This window comes from Cupressus sempervirens, chromosome 3 (genome assembly GCF_028749045.1).
Source record: "Cupressus sempervirens isolate cs-2001-9-10 chromosome 3, ASM2874904v1, whole genome shotgun sequence".
Taxonomy (NCBI): Eukaryota; Viridiplantae; Streptophyta; class Pinopsida; order Cupressales; family Cupressaceae; genus Cupressus; species Cupressus sempervirens.
This window is the reverse complement of record NC_143120.1, coordinates 459294534-459316666: the sequence shown is the minus strand read 5'-3', so window position 1 is coordinate 459316666 and position 22133 is coordinate 459294534. Positions and strand designations below refer to the sequence as shown.

The following is a 22133-nucleotide window of genomic DNA, read 5'->3' as shown; positions in this document are numbered from 1 at the left end:
CAATGTGAAAGGCAAAATATATGATTGTTGAATTCATAAATAGTGAAATTTTGATAGGCAATTGAGTGCAAACACGGAGAGTCACTAAGTACTCAAAAAAAATCCCCAAATAATTGCACATTTGATTTGCCAAAACTCAATGCTAAGTGTTTGGTGAGCCGCAAAAAAACTTAGCGAGTCCAACAATTTAACTCACCATGTCATCAACACATCAAATATTTCTGGAAAAAAATAGGGGTTAAACACTCCAAATACTATGTTTTTGGATTTATAAGCATTGTTTTTTGCCTTTTTCTTAAATGGTATGTGCCATGAAGGTTTATGTGACTTTGAATAAGCTGCCCCCAGACCCCATAAAAGGTGCTACACCCACTAAACCATTTAATACATTTTTTTTTTAAAATAGCTACATTTTACATAAGATTTATGTTTGTATTTTTCACAACTTCAAAGATTTTTCAAGTTGTCAAGTTTTGCCATTTTGCCAAGTTTTTGCCAAGCATCTTATGAGTCCATGATTTCGTACTATAATCAAGACTAGTGTACTATTCCTGTTTCTTTGTAACACTTAAAGACATAAGCTTTTAAGTTTTAATATAAAAAAATGTAAATGGCAAGCAATAGACAGTTTTTTAGATTTTCCATAAAGATCTTTGTACTTTTTAGAGACTAAATTTTTTAATATTAACTATTTAAATCTTAAATGACAACAAAGCGTTCATGGGAGGCTAGCTTATTCAAAAGAAGATAGAGGCCTGCTCACAAGCTTACAAGAGGCCAAAAAATTATATGTAAGTCATCTGAACACAAGAGGCATATTATAAAAATATAATGTACTGAAATCCTTCCATATTTCTATTGCTTGTTTAGATGTTTTGTATTTTTACTATTTTGCGATGAATTTAAAAGATTTTACTTCTAATTTAAGATTAGGGTTTTCTAGGAAACACTTCTGATGAGTTTTTTGAAACCAAGATGTTCGGGATGCAGTCGGGGCTTTACCCATGACCAGGGGCATCTTTGTAACTGTATTTGATACAATAAACACATCAATGTTTTGGATCATGCTCTGTAAATAATTACCATTATTTGTGGAAAACTAATATTCTTCACAAGAAAAACATCCTAACACTGAAAACATGTCGCAAGGGGTGGGCGCCACATCTCCCTACTACCCTGATATTGACTTGTTAGTCCAATATAATGTCAAATTGGATAAATAGTTTGACAAATTGCTTAAATAGCTGAATCACATAAAGTCATTATAACCACTAATAATGTTGAAACTTGAAACCAATATAATAACTCAATATCAACATATACTTATGAAGATGATGTATCTAAATAGGCTGTAAAGGTTCATACATTAAATAACTACATAATCAGAGTCCAGACAATAGAATCACAAAAACAACATGCTAAAATGCCAAATATAGATAGTCCTTCAAGCACTTATCAACCATGTCTTTAAGCCTGGTCCAGCCTAATTGATACAATATGAGATAAGGCAAGAGTTATCACAGGTAAGCCTTACATTATGCACCACAACATACTGCATAAGAGACTGAAATGTATATGCTCTTTCCAAGATCCTGTTGACCTAGGCTTTGTCAAGAGTATTCAAGTGAGAAATCTTTTTGGTTGGGTGTCACTATGAAGCAGCCATTCACAGCGACTTCATAACCAAGCTTTTGATGCAGCGGTGGAGTTTAGATTCCTGCAATTTTTCCTTCCGAATCAATTTTAAAATACGACACTGCATAATTTCAGGTTGGAGACACAGAAGGAGCTGAAAGCAATAAGCATGGAAAGCAATAAGCATGGAGGGTGAAGACACTACATCTATGTGCACTCCGTGCATGGATGAAATGGTGGTGTCACAACAAGGATAGGTGTTTGGCATGCATTCTATAAATATTTTGACTGGATTGCATGTGTACCATCATTGTGGGTTGCTACAAGTTTAGAGTGATTTCACCCTACTACATTTTTCTGGCTTGTAAATGTGCAGATCTAGACACCAGAGAGAGATGTGCCATGAATGTGCTTTCTTTCTTTGGCAAATACCTGTAGAGGCTGTTTGCTTGGGAGAGTTGGGCAGTGTTCTAAGGTCTAATTGGTTTCTTGTTTGTTAGTTGATTCTGTACCTAAGGTGGGTCTTTGGTTTTTGACAAGGATTTCATATGGCTAGTTCAGTTTCTCTTAAAATCTGGTTTTTGCCTATGGCACTTCTCTTTCTCAACACTTTCATGTGAGTTAGTAGATTATGTTTTCTGCTATCCCTTTGCACTATTATGAGTAAGCTCAACAAGTTCAAGCTATTCCTATAGTCATCTCTTCATATCAAAGATGGGGGACCTTATTAAACCCTGACCATTATATCTGAAGAACTACTATCAAGATGCAATTTAGAAGAAGATCAACGAGCATTGGAAATAATTGAGACTACTATGGAACAGCAAGTGCATCAAACTGCAGAGCTTAATGTAAGATGAATTCTTCACTATCATAATCGAGCTAAGAAACGAAATAGGGATTTGCAAGCACATTAGACCAGTGCACATAAAATTTGAGTTCATGCAGAAGAAACAGAGAATGAAAGCAAACTGCTGATAAGGAGGAGTTAAATTTGAACCAGAAATTATATAATCAGATATGACACAAGTTCATGTTAGCCCCAACTGATATTGTAATAAATGATGAGGAAATTGTTAAGTGATGATGCTGTTAATGTATGTAAAAGAGTCATATCAGATGTTATATTATGATTTATGTCAAAGTCTTAATTGGTCAAACATCAAGCTAACTCAGGAAAGTAACATATCATTTGATTGATGAAGAGGATTTGAAGAAAGTATGATGAAGATAGAGTTGATATGGAAGGTATTCAATGGGTACTTGAATGAGCTGGACAATGATTATGTAATATTGGTTTTGATTGTTTTACAGTCATGTATTGTTGCAATGTATTGAAGAACGCAAGTTATATTATTGAAGACTATATTCACCAAGTGACTACAGTATTGTACGAGCAATTGCAAAGGAAGGAGTGCTGCCCAAGCAAGTCAGTATTAACTGAGTTATATGTTGTCCAATTAAACGTAATGTTTACCGAGCGACGGCCAAATGAAGAAGTTTGATAGATTGGAATCTAAGGCTGACTTTTGATGGAAATTTAGAAATTTTAAAGGTCTATTGCACGAGTCAAAGTTTGTTGCAAGATCAACGATGGAGAAAAATCAAGAAGGATTTGACGAAGGAAATTGAAGAAGGATAAGGATTGACACAAAGTTCTATGAAAATTATATTTTCTATGTGTCTAAATTCATTGTATGAAGGAACTCAGTTATAAACCTAAGATTGACGATTCTGATCAAGCGGATAAAGATGGAAGGATTTAGAAGCATTGAGAAATCTATTTAAGGAGAAGAAAATGACAGTTTACCCTCCTGGTTCGTTGAGTTGGTTCAAAGTTAATGCTAGAGTAAAAAACTGATTGAAAGTTGCTATGGAATGCAAAGTTGTTGAAGAAGAAAAGAGCCAAGTGAGTCGAGCAGAGCAGAGAGAAGAGAAGTGAAAGGAGTTTGTGGAAATCAGAATCAGCCGAGTGAGTAAAACACAGGGAAAGTGCAAGAAGTGAGATCTGATCAACCAAAGGTAGTTGCTATTCTTACAGATCACTATATACTGTTATTGTTTAACCATCGTAGCTGAAAATCTCAGAAGTACCAAGTGGACCTAACAAGTCTGTGAAATCCAATATGGTAACATCGATTGGCGGTGTTTGTAAGTCCTTTAAATCAAGCCACTCTTTTTGGTCCTAGACAGGGAGTGATAAGGTCTAGTTGATCTTTGGTAAAATCCTCTAACAAGGTCACTTTAACAAAGTGTATGTAACCTTTAACAAGGTAGTCTCCTAACAGAAATCACTTCAGGAGAGTGAAATTTTTGGGTTGTCGATCCCAGGTGGTTTTTCCCTTAGCAGGGTTTCCACGTTAAATATCGGTGTCAAAATTGTGTGAATGTTAGTTTGTTGTAAGTTGATTTACATGTTTTTATAGTTTCTGCAACTCGGTAATAACTAAATTATCGCTAGGTAATTACTGGAAATTTACTAACAATCGGTAATGCAAGGAACAGTTTGATAACTGTTTGGAAAGATGTTGATGTATGGGTTAAGTTTTATGTTGGATATATCTGCCAAGTGATTGGATGTATTAAAGTTGTTGTCGTTGATGTTTATGTTGCTTTGATGGTGATGAAATGTTTGAAGGGACTGTGAGATAAATGGACATAATTGATTCACCCCACCCAACAGTTAACAGTTCAATGCAATGCAATGAAAAGAAAACGATGCAATTATCCTGGGAAACAACCCAGTTCACCAAAAAATACTTCCTTTATTATGATTTCAAATCCAGTACAAAATCTCTACCTCTCAGCTGAACAGATATAACATAATCAACAAGGTATCATTTGAAGTAGTTCACGATGCACAGAATTCCAGTTACAGATTTTTCTCAAATTCACATAAACTTTTGTTTATTAAAAAAACTGTGCTAGAAGCATTGCATACAATACACACATGACATCAATCCCCAATACTTCAGAAATATTGAGTATACTCATGTAAACGTAAAACTCCCAAAATGACATTTTTCTGCAAAAGAAGTTTTTCACAATGGAAAAACTAATATCTTTGATCATAAAGAGCACCAACCAGAAATAAAAGACATGAAGAATTCATAAATAACAGACGTATCAAGAAGGCCAGTCTAAACAATGGCAAAAGGTTCCAATGAAGAGTTCCCAGCAACAATGCATCACACGCACAATGCCAGCAAAGAATTAAGACAGTGACTTGGCAACACAATGCTACCAAGGAATTAAAGCAGCCACTTGTAAAATGACCGGTCAGCATTAATAATAAGCACAACCTTTGAGCAGAAGACATACGAATGCAGAAGCACAAAAAGCGCCAACAAGTGTCAAGGTAAGAATGATTAGACAAGACCATACGATGACAAGAACATTCTTGAACAAAGAAGTTGCTGGGCTTGCACAAATAAATAATAGTCCAACTTTGAATAGCTAAACCAGAAACACTGAATCATCATAGATCTGCAACTCTATAGCAGCTGAAGAGCAATGGAAACTAAACACAAATTTCTGGAAAGGCACAAGCACAACCAAAATCTAAGAGTCATCACAAGTAAATCGATCTCTATAGCAGCTATCAAAATCAACACTCCCTCTTCGCAAGAGAGAGATTGTCAAAGAACTTTTTCATGGCAAGTGCACATAACTGCAACCAGAAATAGTGTTAACAAGATCTTATCTCACATTTTCTCAAATATAACATTGTTATTGTTATCTCCAAAATCTGCACCCTGAAATTTGCTTTAAGTCCTAAAACTTGCAGCGATTTTGGAGAAACATGGGGTCAGCCAGAAGTTGTGGGTAACTTATAACTTGGTTGAACCTCCGGATCCTAGGCCGGTTCCTGTATAATATATCTTATACCTTACTTATACAAATGGAAATGTGAAAAAACTTTCAGATGGAAAAGGGTAAAAAGATGACCTAAAACACGGAAAACTTAAAGAAGTAAGGTGATACACCAAAATTGATAACACAGATTACTGCTATACTTGAGACACAATGAAAGATTTGACAAGACATTCACAAGAAACCTTATTTGAAAATCTGCTAATTCACATCAATAATTTAAGAGAAGGTCTATGAACTTGAAAATATACGAAAGGAATTTGATCACAATCGAATACATCAATAATTTAAACACAACTCAAAACCTATGAACAGCTATTTATAAAGAAGGTACTAGATAAGACATCATTCAGAAAGGCCTATAATTAAAACACAATTTGAATAACATCAATCACCTTAACGCACACAACTAAATCTGTCAACTCCAAAACTGGTTCCAATGAAAACTCTATTTTCATCAAAGGTCCTCAAAACAGTACATCTGCATCATGGATCAGAATCATAAAAAATTACACTTAAGGATCAAATCACATAAGCGTCCTTCCTCAAAATCTGACCCCTTCCTCAAAAATAAGAGGAGTATATATAAACAATACAACTGCCTCAAAGCAGAAAAGTTGGGTCGAAATAATGAGTTAACTCATTATGAAAAACCACTAAAACTCCAAAATCATGCTCAAAAATACCCCAAACTAAGGTTCCATTATCCATGCATGAGAAAAGTCTAAAAAAGACCCTCAAACTGCCATAAATCACTCCATAATGCACTCTAAACTCCTCAGTCTGAACTGGGCCTCTAAAAATATCAACTGAGACTGCCCCTTAACTCAAAAGTCTCCCTCTTATTTTATTATTTATTGCGTTTTAATAATTATTATCTTCTACTAGTTGATTTATAAATTATCAACTAAAGAAAAATAATATTATTTACAAATTTAAAAGAATCCAATGAATAATAATAAGTTTTATTGTTAAAAAATAATAATATAGATAGATAAGAGATCTAATCTATATTATTATTTTTTAACTTACATATTTAAAAGATTCCTTATGCATGGACTCGAAAACTTGCTAAAATGTGATTAAGGAATTTTAAAAGGAGTTGAGAGTTTATTTGTTATTTGGTGTTTTGAGAGCATGCGCAAACAAAACACAATAGGGTTATTGTTAACCCTAGCCGCCATGGAGTCCAACCTCTGTGTTTTTCTTTGTTGTTGAACGCCATTTCGCTGTGTATTGCCCTTTCTAGAAGACGCTAGGTGCACTCTCGACTGTTGGCATGAGATATACATGGTCTTTTAAAGTGAGTTGGATGGTGTTTGTTGTTGCTTGGACGCCAAAACGTGGGTTATTTTATAAGTTCTTTTACTCTACTCAAGACGTTACTTTTTTTGTGTCTCTGCTGTTTGGACGTCATGAAATATTTCTGAGATTCGGATTTGAACAAATAGAGGGTTTTTATGGGCTTTCAACTGGTGTTTGAAGCTGTATCCGGCCGAATTTTCTCTTTTCCTGTGGGTTTCTCTTGTAGCTGGGCTTTACCTGGACGCTGCTAAACTCATTTCATGTGTTTGAAAACAAGAAAAACGTGGCCGTCTGTAAGTAATCTTTTCCCCTTAATTTCTTTGTGAACTTTCTTTATCATAGGTATGAAAAGGTAACATGCTGATTGGTTATTTCTTTTTTGTTCTTTGAAGAACACATTTGCCATTTTGTTCTTTCTATGATATCTTTGAGCCGGCTGTGGTAATTTTTCTTCATACGGGTTTCTCTGCAGTTTGTAATATCCATGAATTTTCCCCTTGGCTCCTTTAGCTGCATATGAAATTTCATTAAGCTGCTTGCAAAAAATAACTCTCATAAATAGATGATCCTTTGCTGAAATTGGACATAAACTGATCCTTGCTACTGGTTCTTTGCTTCTGAGATTTGGACACCATCTATTGTTGTATTTGCAAAGGATTCATGATATATGAGGCTCTATGCTATCTGTATTCGTTTGAACTCCAAGAAACTGTGATTTCTTTACTGAAGGCAATCATTCATACCATATATGATTTTCGTTTTGTCTCTTTGCTGTATACTTGATGTTTGCCAAAATCCTCCTATAACTAGTATTACTGATTTGTATTCATATTCATTATTGTAGCTGATGGAAATGAAACAAAAGGTTTCATGCAATGAAATACATGTCCCTTTAATGTTTTGTTATCTTCTCGCTGTAATGAAATAGTAGTACTATTCTTTTACATCTCTTTTCCTGTTGGAATGTAGCTGTACTTTATCCATGCTGGATTCTGCCTGTTCTTTGTATGCGTCCCTTTTTTTTTTTTTTGTTTTTTGTTCAATTCATTGTTGAGTTCACATGCCTTACTACTTGCTCAAAGTAAAAGGTTTCAAAAACTAAAAATAGTTTGTCCCTTTATACTTTCATTTTTTCGCTATTGATCTGCATATCAATTTCTATTTATGAATCTGTTCTGTTTTCAGCAACTCTTAAAGTAAAAGGTTTCAAAACAAAGATGAATTGTCCCTTTAATATTTCATTTTTCTGTTATTGATCTCTCTGTCACTGATATATGCCTGTATCTTACTGAGATGAATAGCATGTAGGATGGTAAACGCAAGATTGAGTGAGTCATCAGCATTGCTTAGATCCATTGGATCTAACCCATTCTCTTCTTTGTGAATACAGGGATTGGAAGCACGGAAGGGGCGATGTTTGGAGCAGCGAGAGGATGGACGCAGTTGGATGCCATATCACCAGTCATTACAGGCAATGACTGGTGCCCATGAACCTTTCTCCTTTTATTCTTCTATTCAGTTATTGATTTCAGTAGGGTATAGATGTATGTCAGCATGTAGAGACTACTCTCACAGTCAGATGTGTGAGAGAATTTTACTTTCAGCATTTAATTTCTATTATGGTTTGCTTCATTATGCAAATACTGAACATTATTTCAAAATGAATAGAATACTTCTCTTTGATGTATTTTCTGAAAATTACTTCAAAAGTAATAAGCATGTATTTTACTTCATTGGAACATGTGTGAAAAATGAACAACAGTTATATCGGTATAACAATATTCACCATAGCTACTCCAAGAGGGTGAGTCAAAAATAAATAAAACTAGTATAGATATCTTAAATAAATCTGTCTAAAGAAATGCCGATAGATATCTACTATAAAAATGATTAAAATTTAATTTACTACACCAAAAACTATTTATATTTCCTTTATCAATATTTTTTTTTTCCACTAACTTAATCTTTTTATTTTAATTTCTAAAAAATATTGATGATATTTTCAAAGATTTTAATTTTAACAAATATTTTATGCGGTGTTTATTAAATTATTTTTAAATGAATATTCTATTTATAATAAAAATTAAAATTTTGACGTGTAGATGGTTGTCAAATTTAACCTAGAAAGATAAAAATTAACATTAACACACACCATCCCACTCCACCCTTTCTACCATTGTAGAATGCCTATCAGCATTAATTAGTCAATATAGCTACTCCTAGAGGGTGAATCATAAAAGCATAATAATAAAGTTGTGAAGTCACACTCATGACTTTCACCATGTCTTCTTGTAGAGGGTGGATCCACCATGCCTACTCGCAGAAGGTGGAATGAAGGCTTTCACCTTAAGCTTCTCCCAGAGCATAATGCATTTCCACCTTGCCTACTCGGAGAGGGTGGATCCACCATACCTACTCGCAAAGGGTGGAACAAGAGATCTCACCTTGAACTTCTCTCGTAGAGAACTCATTAACAATAAATGAAGCATTGGAGCTTAAAAACTCTCTTAGCAAGAGCATAATTCTCCACAATACCGAGCTTATCCTGGAAGTAAAAAAAACTTCACTTTCGGAAGTGGCTTGGTGAGAATGTTTGCAAGTTGTTCTTCTTTCAAAATGTAATAATGGCATTTAATTTCCACATATTTTGTCATGTCATGAAAAATTGGATTAATAGAAAGTTTCGCATAACATTGATTATCACACATAATCATAGTAGTATCGAGATGTCCAAATAAACCAGCAACTAATTTTCGAAGCCACACAACTTCTTTTGCAACCACACAAGTTACAACATATTCTAATTCAGCAATACTTTGAGCAACATAAGATTGTTTCCTACTACACCATTATATCATCGTTGAACCCAAGTTACAAATCTGACCTTATATTTCTCTATACTATCATCAGCAGCATGTTTAATCTTAAATAACCATTTAGAAGAAACCACAGATTTACCTTTTGGTCTTGGAATAATATCCCATACATCATTTTTAAGGATAGACTGAGACTCCATCATTGCATCATTTCATACTTGTTAATTTGAAGCTTCTTCAACACTAGAAGGTTCAAATGCAATTATGTGACTCATTAATGCAACATAACTAGCAAACTTTAAGGCCTTTTACTTTCTTTGAAAGTGTCACAGGGGGCTGCATAATTTTCAGCTTCTTCCATAATGTTTCTAGCCCACAAAGGTCTTTTCTTATTGGTTGTAGTAACACTGGGACATACTAAATTTTCTATAGAAACAATTGGATTTATTGAATCACCAATACCATTTGAAACTGCATTCTACCTCTAGATCTCTAAAGGTGGATCTAGATCAGCCATGACTAAATCTTGAGGATGCTCAAAATTTCCTTCGTCATTTCCAATGTTAGACTCTTTGGATAACTTGCAAGCTACATTTTCATCAAATGTAACATCCTTGCTGATTTCAATTTGTTTTTTTCCTGGAATATATATCCTAAATCCTTTTGAAGAATCTCTACCACCAACAATAGTTCTTTCCTCTTTTAAAATGTGAATATAAAATGAGCATCCAAAAGTTTTGAAGTAACTAATGTCTGGTTTTATACCTAAAAAATGCTTTTTCTGGTGTCAGGTTATCAAGACTCTAATGAGGACTACGATTCTAAATGTGAATGTTGTCTTGCAAGCTTCATCCCATAGAAATGTTTGAAGGCTTTGATCATGAATCATTGTCTTTGTTGTCTCAACATTTGTCTTGTTCTTCCTTTCAGTCACACTGTTTTGTTAAGGATTGTAGGGAACACATAACTATTACGATAATAGATAGTTTATATCATCTTTGTTTAGCATCTAATGGTTATCTATTGTAATCTTTTGTAATTATTAGAATGTTTCTAATATTTAGTTTTCTATTTCTAGAATAGAATGTTTTTGTTCTGTACGATTGTTTAGATAGGGCAACTAAGTGCTTCCAACATTTAACCTTCATGTGCCCAAACTTGTGGCAATAGTTGCATTGGATGTTTTTCTTACGGGAGCCTTCTGAATCTGGAGCAGAGGATGTCTGTTGAGAAGACTGTTGATGGCAGTACTTTGGATAATGCTCCACAACTTTGCAGATGAACAATAAATCAAATCCCAACATGATTTAAGAGGTGAAAAAACAATCAGAACCCAACATTACAAAGCTTCATTTTTTAATAGGAAAAACGGCAATGTTACCCGTGCGCGGGGGTGCGGCAGTGCCGGGGGACGTCAGGACGAGTTTCGGGTGCAGGAAAAAAATAGCCTCAATTTGGGGACACCGAGGGGACGTCGGGGGAGCGGGGGGGGGGGGGATTGCATAGTACATATATAATATTATTAATATATATGATTGAAAATGTTGATTATGAAATGATACTTCAATATATTATATAACAATGTAACATTAACATACCAAATATAGTTGACTACAATGAATAGAGAAAATTAAAATGTGATTCACAAACCATAAGTTCAAACTTGAAACTTAAAATTTCATAACCATTATTATTACTAATGACCATTTGACAAATTAACTTAGTTCAAGATGCAAGATTCAAAATTCATTGTTCAAATATGATTTTATGAATATCATATATCATAAAGATGCTCATGATGACAATGAGCCGAATAGCATGAAACAGTGAAATAATAATAATGTATCATAGCCATATCAAAGTGAATATAATCAATAAAATGACAAAATGCCAATAATGAGAATGGATAATTCTCAAGTGCTCTCTAATCATCCCCTATGCCGAAGTCCTCATCACTGGAACTACTAGACTCCTCCTGGGTAAGATCCTGATCCTCTAAAGGAACACCAATTAGCCCTACATTGGCTTCTGAATCGGCATCCTCATCAATCTGAGCTAGATCTTCTGGCTCCACATCCCATCGTGCTGCAGGGCTCTCCTTGTACTCGCGTGTCTAGCGATCTTTGAGCCGCAAGTGACCATGTACAGCAACCAGCATCTCCGCTCTCTTAGAGGTAAGTTTGTTCCTCTTAACAGAGTGAATGAGGCTATAGGTGGACCAATTCCTCTCTGCAGCTGAGGAGCTAGACACCTGAGATAACAAAGTTGAAAGTTACAACTTACAACTTACAAACAAATGTTCATACAATTTGTAACAAATGATAAATGGTAAATCAATGATTAATAATTATTAAATCAATGAATCATAAATTACAATCAGCAAGGTAAAACTTTTCAAGTTAAGATTGTAAAGGGCTGGAATTAGTTGTTAGTATTACAAACCTGAGAAAGCAGTGGAATGGCTAGTGAGGTGATCTTTAACTTTTGTGACCCATGACATTTCCACCACAAAATGGGATTCTTTTGTGTCATGGTTTTGAGATCCACCTTTGCAATATCCGAGTATCCTACAAGTTACAAGTTTTAAAGTTTACAACATAATATTAAAATTATAAATAACTTAAATAAAGTTCTAACTTATAAGTAAAGTAACAATTAATTATTAAAAGAACTTATAATTATAAAGAGTTTAGAGCACTGAATCAAGATTTACGGATTACCTGAAAGACTAGCAAATTCGGACCACTCGGTGCGAATCTCACTAGCAGTCTCAGTATCATACATTTTGGCAATGCATCGAAAGAACCCATTCTTCACCTCATCATCCCGAAGTGGTGTGACTCTACCAGGCCTAGGTATGTACCACTTTGGGTTCAATGCATAGGCAGCCATGTGCAAAGGAGTGTTCAACTTCTCCCACCCGCAGTAAATGATAGGCTCAATGTGCTCTGTATAGAATGCTAGAGTGGGATCTCTCTCACGCGTAGCAACCCTCATCTGCCCAAGCATGGAATCAATGCACTCATAAACCTCTCCAAGGCTAGGTGAATCTGCATCTCCATATATGATCACCTGAAATACTGGAGTAATGATGGAGACTATGTATTTTGCATCACTACAAAACTGATCACTCTTCACTATCTCCTTTACCCTCTTCCCCTGCTCTGTTCTGGACTCAGGCCATCAATTCCATTCTTGTGTCATAACCATGAGTTGCAATGGCTCTTGCAACTCAATCATTCTCTCCAAGAGAATATAATATGATGCATACCTGGTCTCAACTGGTTTCAGGAATTCCTTCTTTGCGAAGCTCCTGAAAAGTGCATGTGATGTATGGTGATTGCCGATAAACATTTGCACCTCTCTCCCATCATTAACCACCTTTCTAATCCACTCTATTTTCCCCATGTCTTTGAGTGCATTGTTCATGGCATGCACACAACATGGAGTCCACCAAATATGCCTATAAGCTGCCTCAACAAGCCTCCCTGCAGCTTTGCACACATGTGTTGCATCTGTCACAACTTGGACCACATTTTGTGGTCCAACCTCCTCAATGGCTTCCCTAAGCACATGAAACTGAAAATCAGCATCTTTACGATGCCCTGAACAATCAACTACCTTCAAAAAATATGGGCCCTCCATGCATGTAACCATAATGTTGATGAGTGGACGATGACTAATGTTCGTCCACCCATCCATGATAATGTTGCAACCTGACTCCATCCAACATGATTTCATTTGCTCCATCAAGATCCCAACCTTGTCATAGGCTCTATCCAACACTGTAGTCCTCAGCTTGTGGTCACCTGGTGGCACATATGATGGCTCTCCCTCATTCACTGCCATGGTCATCATCCTCACAAAATAGGGAGATCGAGCCACATGTGTAGAGATGCCATTGGCAAAGAAGAAATCACCAACAAAATCATCTAACCGGTCCCTTGCATGTGTGTTAAATAAATGAGCAATGGAGTTACTATCAGTACGACTTGTAGTTGCTTTCTATTTCCCCCTACTGCTGTCCCCTGCTGAACTGTGTGTAGGTAAGGAGAATGATGGTGTAGGTGACATAGTCCCTGCTCTCTTATGCAAGATACGAGTAAATGTATCTCGTTGCCCCTGTAACTACTGTATATGATGTACATGTTGCCTAGCAGACAAAGATCTACACACTGGAACAACACTATCATTAGGAATGCCCCGTAGTTTATTCATTTCAATTCTGTATTTGACATTCTCAGGATTTGACAAGAACATGCATGGGTTCACACCATAGCCACTCCAAAAAAGGTGTGAATTAACTCTTGTAATGCTACCAAATCATTCTGCTCCACATATATTGCACTTCCATTTGTGTGTGCCACCCCCTGAAGGTGTAGGGCGTGTAATTTTGTAGCAAACTGTTTAAGAGGGGACCTTGGGTCATAAGGACCCCTAGCATACTTCCTCAAAATCTCTAAAGGGCAATCAGTAGAAGGCACACCTCGTGCAACATAAGGAGGCTCTTCCTCAGGCTCAGATTGACCACCTACATCAGCCCCATGATCACTTCCTTCAAGCTCAGGTTCAGGCTCATAATCAGATGCACTTGGCTCATTAATTTCCATGTCTTCTGCACTTTGGCTGGATCTAGAAGCCATTTATAAAACTGCATTTCACAAAATGAAAATAAAATTATAAAAATGATCATGATACATTTCAGCCCAAGTAAAAATAATTTAAAACTTAAAACTTTACTATTTAAATTTAGCATTTACCTAGGTTGCATGGGTATGTGGGTGCGGGTACGGGAATGGGTACGGGAACGGATACGAGTACGCATATTTTTCAAAATAGGGGACAGGGGTACTATTAAGATAATATCTTATACTTTCTATAATAGTCAACTACTTGTCTGTAGTCCGTCTTTCAGTCTAGATAGGAATGTTTCCTATCCCGTCTCTTTTTTCTTCAATCCAGATAAGAATGTTTCCTATCCTGTCTCTAGTTTTGTTTCTAATTCCGTCTTCAGTCTACGTTGTTTCTTTTAGAAACAACGTCCTTGTAATTCTTTATAAGGAACACATTTGTTCCTCTGTTAATTAATGAATCATCCGGAAATCCGTTAATCTACCAACTCTTCTTGAATCTTGTAACATGGTATTAGAGCCAATTTTCGAAAATATTTTGTGATCCTTGCTTTCTAAAAACCCTGAGATTTCAACTAGGGTTTTTGTCTGAGGTTTTTGTGTCTGAGATTTCGACCAGTCTGCCCTAAAAATCGTGACTTCCAAACACGTTTTTTCTACAACTCCCGTCATCTGCAAAACGCGTGGAAATCGTGGACGATTATCTACAACTCACGGTTTTTCTTTTTTACTCCCATGTTCTGAAACTCATATTTGTGGCTAAGGAACTCGCGTTTTTTTGCTACTCCCATGATTATGAACTAGCATGTGTTTTTAGAACAAAACGTGCAAAGATGCAAACCGAAGCTGCATTTTTTCTGCTGGAATTTATTTTCGAAATATTTTGCTCACGCCTGCGTCTAGGGGTTTGATCAGGATCGCGCCCGCGCCTGGTCTTCATTCCGCCCGCGTATTCAACTACTGGCGTTCTTGATTCTTGGACGTGAGTTCTTTCAAATCTGGAGGTCGTTTTTCTCGAGTCTTCAAAAATGCACAGTTTTGGAGGCCAAACTCTGCAAATCACGGCTTAATCTTGGTCGGCCTATGTTGGAACTCAGAAGTCGTCATTAAATCTTGCAAATCCGACTGCAAATGCTGCATTTTTTTCACCAAATCCGCCTTTTTTTTTTGCAAATCTGACCTTCAAAGCCGCCGACTAGGGTTTTGCCCGAAACCCTAGTTTTTGACCTCTGAATTTATTCTTGTTTGCAAATTCTTGGTGGGTTTTTCGAGATCTTATCTGGGTCTTCGTCAGAATTTTTTGGGTACCTCATTTTTTGTGCCTCGATTTTCGAGCCAGCAGATCCAAAAAACAATAGCAAATTCCTTCTGCGTTTTTCGAGCTCTCTTCTGGGTCATTCTCTGATTCTTCTGGGTCTTTCATATTTTTGCTTCGAAGAACGTGCCTTCACAAATTTTCACAGTTTTTCATTGAAAAACATGCCATGGCATCTCTGACAAATATTTTGCTCGAACATAATTCCAAATTCGATGGTCGCAATTATGGAACTTGGAAGCAACGCATCATCGCAATCTTCGAATATCGAAACACCGATCAACTTGTTCTGGGTGTTATACAGCGTCCAACTTCTCCAAGTCCTGATCAAGATACATGGGATCTGAACAATCGAGAGGCAGTAATGCTTTTCAAACTATCCGTAGCTGATGACCAGCTTTCTCAGATTCCATCCAACAAGATAGCTGCCGAAATCTGGACACATCTAAAAGGTCTTCATGAGACTTCCGACAAGAGCAGAGCCTTCTGAATTTGTTTCTGTTTTTATGGGTTTGTTGATTTTCTCCTCAAAAATCATTTCAAGTTGTCTGTAATATGCAACGTTGTGTGAGATTCTGGGTTTTACCATTTTTTCCACAAAAACGAAGTTTTGTAAATGCAACTTATTTTGAGTCATAGCACTCTTCTGGCAAAGCTTCTTGGTTTCAACATTCTGTAGATCCAGGGAGGGTCTCAATTATCACAGAATGTTCTGACATCCGTACGTTGACCATTAAGGGAGGGTATTAAGATAATATCTTATACTTTCTATAATAGTCAACTACTTGTCTGTAGTCCGTCTTTCAGTCTAGATAGGAATGTTTCCTATCCCGTCTCTTTTTTTTTCAGTCCAGATAGGAATGTTTCCTATCCTGTCTCTAGTTTTGTTTCTAATTCCGTCTTCAGTCTACGTTGTTTCTCTTAGAAACAACGTCCTTGTAATTCTTTATAAAGAACACATTTGTTCCTCTGTTAATTAATGAATCATCCGGAAATTCGTTAATCTGCCAACTCTTCTTGAATCTTGTAACAGGTACGTGTGTATGCCTAATTTTTTCTATATAATTAATATTTTATAGAAAATCAAAATATCTGTCATGAGTCATGACATTGAGCATTCAAAACAAGAAATTTGAAAATATGAGCCATAAGTCAGATTATTATATATATAATATATATATATATATATATATATATATAATAATCTGACTTATGTTGAATGTTTAAAGTATTTTTCATAATAGGGGACGGAGGTACTTGGGTATGTCAAACTTATTTAAAAATTTTACTTTTATATTTATAAAAAATCTGAAATTATGAGTCATGACAATGGTTTTTCAAAACAAGAACAATGATAAAGTTTGCAAATGTAATGTATTGTTTTCAGTTTCAGATTTGCTATGAAATAATAATACATGATAAATGCTTAGATGCATAACAAAGAAGGCAGACTTTAAACATGAACAAGAAGATCCTAAATCATATGACAATGACATATTGCAAATGATAAACTTATGACTTGAACAGTGATAAAGTTTATTGTTAATGAGTATCAAAGTTTCAAACTGATTTGGTATTGAATAAAGTTTGATAAACAACAAGCTAATACAAAAACAAAAAACCAAAAAAAAAAAATCAGAATCTTAATCAAGGTCCTTAGCTATGATGCTCTCCACCGAGTACCCAGTACGTGGGATACGTGTACCCGGTACTTGGGTACGTGGGTACGAGTACCAGAGGTGTGGGTACGAGTACCCATGCAACCTTGGCATTTACTATTTAAAAATTTAAAGTATTAAAAAATGAAGCTAAATACTATAAGTAAATACTAAATAAAAATATAGCAATATGGCATATGCTGAAACGTTTTACTAAGTTACTTTCAAGTTTCAAGTTTCATTCTTGAATCTTGTTGATAGTTGAATCTTCTTAGTTTTACGATTTTTTATTTTATTATCTATATTAATTTTTAGTTTTTTTCATTGTTCTTAAAATAAAAATATGGCAATATGGCATATACTAAATACGTTTCAGCATATGCCATATTGCCATATTTTTATTTTAAGAACAATGAAAAAACTAAAAATTAATATAGATAATAAAATAAAAAATCGTAGAACTAAGAAGATTCAACTATCAACAAGATTCAAGAATGAAACTTGAAACTTGAAAGTAACTTAGTAAAACTAAATACTAAATACTAAATACTAAATTTAAAAATTATAAATTGATTTTTAAAACCAAAAAAACTAAGTAAAATAAAAAAAACCCTACCTTGAAGGCTTGAACTTGAGGAGACACTTGCCAAATCAAACTTTCTTGCTCCTCTTGCTCCTCTCGATCTTACAATCCCTTGCAAAACCAACCACTAATCTCTCACAAGCTCCTCCAAACACTCTTTCTCACTTAGCTCCTTGCTGCTCCAAAATGGTGAAATGAAAATGAGATCTATTGGTCTTATTAAGCCTTCAAATAGACCACATGGGACACACACCCAATTAGGGTTAGCATACTTAAAAAACAAAAACAAAAAAAAATGCAAAAAGTATTTTTTTTTTAACTTTTTTGGGCCTCTTCTCAGCGCACCCCGCGAGCACCCAGGAAGCACCCCGCGAGCACCCGAGGCACACCCGCGCACCTGGGAAGCACCCGAGCACCACGTCCCACTCGGGGGCTCAACCGGTGCGGTGCGGCGGCGAAAAAGCGGCTAGCAGGGGTGCTTGGGTGCATGACGCACCCACACCAAGTGCGCCGGGGTTTTGACCCGAGTGCACATTGAAAAACAGTGAAACCCAACAAATAATTTTTAAAGAAAGAATTACAAACCCACAAAGGAATCCCACACAACTTTGCGAATTATAGAATCAAAAAAATTTAAGGGAAAATTTACAGAAACCCATAAGAAATCTTGTTTTGAGGAAAAAAATTATGAAAACCCACCAGAATTTTCAAGGGAGGCAAAACATGAGACTTTGCATGGTAAAGCAGCACATGCAAACAACATGCAAGTACATGCAACCCTCAAAACGTAGAGACCCAAAAAATTTGAAGGGTGACCTAGAAGAGAGCTCGATAAACCTAGAATGAATATGTTGTCAGTTTTTGGATTGGCTGGCTCGAAAACTAAGGCACAAAAATCAAGGCGCCCAGAAAAATATGACAACTCAACTAAGCTCTTGAAAAACCCACCTAGAATTTGGAATCAGAAAAATTTTCCGAACCCAAAAATTAGGGTTTACAACAAAAACGGCCCTGCTGCAAAAAAAACCACAAAAAGTGGTAGAAATGTGCAAAAAAAATAGATGCATCTGGACAGAAATGGGTTAAAGAAACCGAACCAAAAGTCGGCAGATTTAAATCTCTCAGAACGGAAACCCTAGTCGAATTATAGAAAGAGTTGGAAGCAACTATGCATGTAAATAATTTCGAAAATAAAAGGCAAATAATTAAAACCAAGAAATTATAATTATTTTCGAAAAAATTTGGAGTGTTGGCTCTGATACCATATTACGAATTAATTGGTAAATATTTGCTTGTTATTAACAATGATCAAGAGATCAATTTATACAAGAGATTTAACGATGTTTCCTTAAGAAACAATTCTAAAGAATAGAAGCATTCTATTCTAGAAACAGAAAACTAAATATTTAGAACATTCTAATATTTACAAAAGATTACAATAAATAACCATTAGATGCTATAACAGAGATAATAGAAGTTCTATCTATTATCATAATAATAACTCCCACTTAATCCAAGCTTCAACACAATAATTATGAAAGATGTCAAAAACATATTCTCTGCCATTATCAAATCTTAAGATCTTAATTCTTTTGTTAGACAAATTTTTAACCAACACTTGAAATTCTTTAAAACGGGACATCACATCATCAAATTCCTTAGACTTGAGAAAATGGATCCAACATTTATACGGGAAACATCCATGAACATAATATAATACCAAAAACCACTAAGAGATGCAATAGACATGGGACCACAAATCGAAATGTATTTATTCTAGAATATCTTTAGCTCTAGATTCACTACTATGAAAAGTGCTCTTAATATTCTTACCTAGAGTGCATCTCTTGCAAACTCCTTCATAATTCTGACTCAGCTTTGGAAGACCAATTACAGCCTTCTCCATCGTGGCTAAAGTTCTAAAATTTTAAATGCCCAAATCTCGTGTGCCATAGTTTATTAGAATCTAAAGTCTAGGAGAAAGTGGATGGATAGGACGAGTTGAAAGCCGGTAGAGGCTATCATGACAAACTCTAATTTCACGAGCTGGTTGAAAATCAGAATTCTTTTTCCATGTCAGGATTTTACCATCAGCAAAGGCAATATGATAGCCTTTGTCTTCCAGGGTTGATATAGAAATCACATTTTTTTATGCCTGGTAAAAATATTACATTGCTTGGGTGTGGAGATATACCAGGATCCAATTTGAAAGATATAGAACCAGCACCTTTCACTGAGTAATACGCATCATTACCAATAATAACTTATAAATATGAATCAGTTTCTTTTAGATTAAACAGATTTTTTTTTAATCCAGTAATGTGGCAAGATGCACCACTGTCATTCAGCCAAGTATCACTATTTATGGGAATGTTGGTGGAAAGTGCAAAGATAAATAAGAAGCCTTGAGAATTATTGCTAGACTCTCTTTGAGAAGAAGAATTATCAACCTTCAAGCAGCAGCAGCAGCATGAGGCATTGGTCTTGTGGTGTAATCTCTTACAAAATGACCAAATTTATCACACCTGAAACATTGAACTCAAGAGGGATAACTTTTTTTTTCTTGAAGTCAGGACCTGACTCAAAGCTCTTGTCTCTGAACCTCTTAAATTTCCCTTTTTCTCTTATTCTTTGCAAGTATGAGCTGCAAGAACGTGATCATCTTCACGATGATTTCTTTGACCATTTCCTGTTGCTTTTAATCAGCACTCTTCTTGAATACAATTTGCCCTTGGTTTGTCAAATTTTGGAAGCTCATCTCTTCCACTAACACCCTAAATGGAGGATTCCTAAGAATGGGGAAGTCCATTCATGGCAAGCATAACAAGATCATTATTTGAAAAAGTTTCAACAATTGCACTACGTTGGTTCTTCAGTTCTGTAATTTCATAAAGTATGAAACTACAGATTCACCTCTTGCCATCTTTACATGCAACAATTGATGCCTCTATGCAAGTATTCTACTGGTATTGTTAAACTCATACAAATCCTAGAGACTTGAACATCTCCTTGGGTATTTCCAATTTTGAGATGACAGGAATCAAATGATCTTTAATTAAATTAATCATAATCTTTTTAGCCAAAATCTTGTTCTTCTTCCACTAAATTTTCTCAGTATCATCAGATGGCGGTGCAACATCAGGAGTTTACATAATTCAAAAGATCATTCTCTTCAAGAGCAACCAAAACCATAGGCTTCCATGAAGCAAAATTTGAAGAGCCATCTAATCTATCTTCAACCTTCAGACCATTCACCATTTTCACACTGAAAATAACAAACTGAATGAGAATCAAATAACACAAATACAGAATACTTCTGGTTTTGGATCAGAATTGTTCAGACCAGCTCTAATGCCATGTTAAATTTGAACCAGAAATTATATAATCGGATATGACGCAAGTTCAATGCAATGCAGTCAAAAGAAAACAATACAATAAAATCGGAAAGACCCTCCTCATTGAGGGAAACAACCCAACCCATCAAAATATGCTTCCTTTATTATGATTTCAAATCCAGTACAAAATCTCTGCCTCTCAAATGAACAGATATAACATAATCATAGTTCACAATACACAGATTTCCAGTTACAGATTTTTCTCAGGCACACATAAATTTATGCTTGGTAAAGGAAACTATGGCAGAAGCATTACATACGATATGCATATGACATCAATTACCAATAATGCAGAAATACTGAGCATACTCATATAAACATAAAACTCCCAAAAAGGCATTTTTTCTGCAGAAGCTTTTCGCAATGGAAAAACTTATATCTTTGATCATAAAAAGCACCGATCAGAAATAAGACACAGAAAAATCATAAATAACTGATGTATCAAGAAGGCCAGTCTAAACAAGAGCAAAAGGTTCCAATTTAGAGTTCCCGGCAGTGACGCATCACATGCACGATGCCAGCAATGAAATAAGACAGAGACTTGGCAACACGATGACAACAAGGAATTAAGGCAATAGCTGGGCAAATGACCGGTTGGCAATAATAATAAGCACAACCTCTGAGTGGAAGATATACAAATAAAGAAGCACAGATGGCACCAACAAGCGTCAAGCTAAGAATGACTAGACACGACCACATGATGACAAGAACAATATGTTGCACGATAGTATGAGGCAAGAACATGTTTGAACGAAGAAGCTGCTGTGCTTGCACATATAAATAGTACTCCAACTTTGAATAGCTGAACCAGAAATAAAGATTAATAACAGAATCATCAGTCTGCAACTCCACAGCAGCTGAAGAACAATGGAAACTAAACACAGATCTCTGAAAAAGCATGAGCACAACCACAAACTAAGAA

At 35.5% G+C, this 22133-nt stretch overlaps 1 protein-coding gene across 2 annotated transcripts in view; it reads right to left on the bottom strand.

The window, feature by feature from the left end:
• Positions 1 to 22133, bottom strand: part of LOC149567082 (cysteine--tRNA ligase, chloroplastic/mitochondrial-like) — an 88303-nt gene that overhangs the window by 27538 nt on the left and 38632 nt on the right. The gene's annotated exons all lie outside the window — the stretch shown is intronic.